We start from the raw sequence: 4,297 nt of genomic DNA, 5'->3' as shown, positions 1-4,297 counted from the left end.
AGAAATGAGTTTGTATGAAAACGCTTAAACCTCAAAGCACTATTTGAAAAGTGTGGCCAACTTTCCTAAAAGTTTAAGTTCGGAAGTAAAAATTGCGATATGATCAACGCAGACGTATTAGTCTTGTCAGAAATCGTATTTCGTATCTGGTTTCTTGTCAAAAAACAATTGACGTCCTGATTTGGTTCCCTTCCTAATGTCCATTTTCGGCTTTGATTGTTAAGTAAGTCCACAAAAGAACGACAAATGTCCCCAATTTGCTGAAGTTTCACTTAGCAAAACTCCTGAGATTTTCAATATATAACCAAGACATTTTTTTCTGTGGTGAATTAAATAAACTAAACTAAACTAAACTAACCGTCTTTGGGTGTCGATTTTGTTTTCTTTCTTTTGTTTATATTGAGCAACTAAAAGCTAGCGATTATCTGAAAGCTAAACTACATTCCAGTTAATATGAAATTCAGCAGACACTTAGGAAAATCCAACATTAGATTATTTGGGTTCGTATTGAAAGAAACGGAAAAATTCGAGAACAGATTTTTCGATGCATCCTAATTCGTCATTCTCTTAACCTGTAGTGTCGTTGCCATCGCAATGGCGGTGTCACGTGTTACGAGGGCACTGAAACGTGGATATATCGCCAGTTTTTGTTTACTAGACTTGAATGTGTTATTAAATCGTTATTAATTCATATCTGAACCAATATTGAGATCGCATTCCTCGTCTTTGTTTAAAGTATGCCCTAAACCTTAAGAGAGTGTCTCTGTAAGAGCGGTCCGGTCGATTTTCCTTGAGACACAGATTTAGCTCATTTCTTGTGTGTTGTAAGACATTCATGTACCTATACTAAAACCGCAATCCGTTTGATCGGATCTCTTTATTTTTCAGAGTTTTACGGAAATTAAATTTCACTCGAGCGAAGGCCTGTCGTGACACTTTTCAAGACGTTAATTTGAGGCAACTTTGCCGGACAATTTACAAAAAACTACGAGACTCAGCAAAAAACAAATACCACAGCCATGTATATTAACTCTATCTTATCCATCGCGGTGACTTTCGTGAACATCACGTACCAATCAAGCAAACAGGAAGACTTGAACGACACCTTATCGGTTCGCTTAAGTCACACACGCGAAAACCGATCATATTCAAGGTACATTTTTGAAAAAGTGAGGCGTTCTTAACTGATCCAACTAATATAGCTAGGAAGTAGGAGCCATAGAAAAGGTAACTACAGAAAAAAACTTTGCGGCCCGACCTTTACTAAAACTTTATAACTCCGTGAACTTACCTAATTTTCGGCAATCTCCAAGTTTTGCCGCCATTTTGAGGGACTTGTCAACATGAAGCGTAGCAGATATAAATCGAGCAGGTAGATCTAAAACAGTCAGAAATACGTACAAAAGCATTCCAATGAACTTCACTTTCAATTCAAGGGGCAAAATTTGAAATTGTTCGTTAAACCTACCATTCCTACATCCCAATGCGACCATTACTTCCAACATATCAAACACTACAACTAGTGACCACTAGTGTTCGAATTTCCCTTGTCGATTCCACCGTAAAAAATAACCTGTGCCACCCAAGCTTCGACTCGAATGTGAAATACGAATCAAACAACATAACTGCGTCATCTTCGAGGCCATATCACACTGGTATTTTGATTTTCTGATCGACAAGAACGGTGATCAGGAGGTGATCGCCATGTTTACCTCATAAAGGTGACCGCTGACCAGCCGCTGAATGAAAACAGTACGGCGCAGGGTGGTGTGGGTGGCGGACTTATCGTGGTAAGATATTCGAATACATGCTAAAAAAGCTTTAGGACTCTCAGTCTAAACAGTCAAGGCATGCTTCGTGGTACAGACAACTTTTATTTTATTCTCACAACTTTTTCCTTTAAATTAGAATTGGTATTAATTAATAGAGTTATTTAAATATTTTTAACCGAGGTACCCATATGACCTTTTGGCTTGTCCTCAGTGGTATAAAATAAGGTGTCTTTTCTTCCAGAACCTTTTATTCATGCGTTATTGCACGGAATGAACACTATACTTAGAAGGTTTGTTCTAAGTCATTTTTGCTGTTCCCAAGAATGTATGCAAAATCATAGCTCTATACAAAGCTGACTCTAAAATATGATTTTCCGTAACAGTAACTAATGTCATTTACGTAAGGTGTTAATAAAACTAGTAATGTAAAATTTTTAGCGTTTTCCACTTATAAGCCTGACATACAATTGTCAAGTGAACTATGTTAGTTTCAGCTCATTTCTTGATTCGATGTGACCTTTTATCACTAAACCCCATTCTTTTCATTTGTAATTTTCCTGTACTTTTTTTTTCATGCGACAAGGACAAAGAGTTTTATAAGTAAACTGATTTTTTGGTGTACCACGCTTATCACATTATATATACAAATACATGCAAAAGGCCGGCTAAATAAGCTCCTCCTCCTGCTCCTAATTTTTTGGGTTGCCTTCGCCCCATGCCTCTGCACGACTCCCATTTAAATGGGAGCTCGAAGAAAGTACAGATTTCCTTAAGCATGGAAACAGTAAAATAGTTCAATTTCCCCTCCTTGACGTAGTCACACAAGTCATAAATGTCATAGACAATCGGATGCGTTAAGCCAATTTCTGTTACAACTGATTCGACGGTGGTCATGTGATTCACTTCTTCCTCGTCAATTAATTCCTCGTCAGATTTATCGTCAACCGCGGTGCTCGGAGACGAACCTACCCGTCTCCATCTCGAGAAGGACAAACAAAAGAAAAATCCTTGTATTTGGGCTTTGGTCAGCCACTCTTCCCGGGAAAACAGGCCCTCCCTGTTTTCCCTCTTCGCTTTCCACATATCTTGCGAGACTTGTCGCAGATCCTCTTTCCTTCCAGATTGCTCACCAATTTCAAACTTGGAGGTGAGATACTGCCTTACTTTCTCTTAGAAGCGAACAGCGCCACCTTTTGGCTTATGAAGTGCCCATCCTTCACTTAAATTCGACTGAAAGGTTCGCTACCCTGTCTCTCGATAACATTGGTACTGTCGTCTTCTGAAAGGGTAAGGGATGAGGATTTTTCAACCCAGCTTTAATTTAGAGATTTCCAAGCTGTTCTAGTGTCAAAAATAAAGGAAATGACCCATGAATTCCAGTGCTCAGTGGAAGGATAATTACACCACTGAAGCAGTGACCCAATAGCCCTTGTAGCTGTCTGTAAGGGAGAGATTGTAAGTTGGCTATGAAAATTACCCTTTTTTCTCTTTTGCTTTGACTTTGTGAGGTGGTTTTGTCACAATTTGAACGGACACGCGTCACTCTTACTTAATATTTTAACGGGAAACCAAACAGCATCATTTTATTTCCAAGTAGGTATATATATATTCAGCCGTTCTTAGCCACCATTTTGCGAGAACAAAGTATATGTATATATTAACAGTGGTACAAAAAAAACAGTTTACTTGTAAAAACCTTTGTGTTTTTTTATATCTTTACATACTTATAAAAAATTATAGAGGGTAAATGAAAATGAAGGAAAAGAAAATGTGTCCTGCATAGCAGTCTTTCAAATCGCCTTTTAGCCGACAGGGAGTCGCGCAGTGGCATAAGGCGAAGGCAACCCAAAAAATTAGGAGCAGGAGGAGGAGCTTATTTAGCCGGCCTTTTGTATGTATTTGAATATACAATGTAATAAGCGTGGTACACCAAAAAATCGGTTTAGTTATAAAAGTCTTTGTCGTTGTCATATGAAAAAAAAAAGTACAGGAAAATTGCAAATGAAAAGAATGGGGTTTAGTGGTAAAAGGTCACATCGAATCAAGGAATGAGTTCAAACTAACATAGTTCACTTGACAATTGTATATCAGGCTTATAAGTGGAAAAAGCTAAAAATTGTACATTGCTAGTTTTATTAATACCTTACCTAAATGACATTGGTTACTGTTACGGAAAATCATATTTTAGAGTGAGCTTTGTATAAAGCTATGATTTTGCATACATTCTTGGGAACAGCAAAATGATTTAGAACAAACCTTCTAAGTATAGTGTTCATTCCGTGCAATAACGCATAAATAAAAGGTTCTGGAAGAAAAGACACCTTATTTTATACCACTGAGGACAAGCAAAAAGGTCATATGGGTACCTCGGTTAAAAATATTTAAATAACTCTATTAATTAATACCAGTTCTAATTTAAAGGGAAAAGTTATGAGAATTAAAAAAAAGTTGTCTGTACCACGAAGCATGCCTTCACTGTTTAGACTGAGAGTCCTAAAGCTTTTTTAGCGTGTATTCGAATATCT

The 4,297-nt window shown here is 37.5% G+C and overlaps 1 pseudogene; it reads right to left on the bottom strand.

The window, feature by feature from the left end:
• Positions 1-3,930, bottom strand: part of LOC140926147 (uncharacterized) — an 8,526-nt pseudogene extending 4,596 nt beyond the window's left edge.
• Positions 3,931-4,297: the final 367 nt, after the last annotated feature.

Source organism: Porites lutea, chromosome 2 (genome assembly GCF_958299795.1).
Source record: "Porites lutea chromosome 2, jaPorLute2.1, whole genome shotgun sequence".
In the NCBI taxonomy this organism is placed as follows: Eukaryota; Metazoa; Cnidaria; class Anthozoa; order Scleractinia; family Poritidae; genus Porites; species Porites lutea.
Note: the sequence above shows the minus strand (reverse complement) of the source record. Positions and strands in the feature narration are given on the sequence as shown.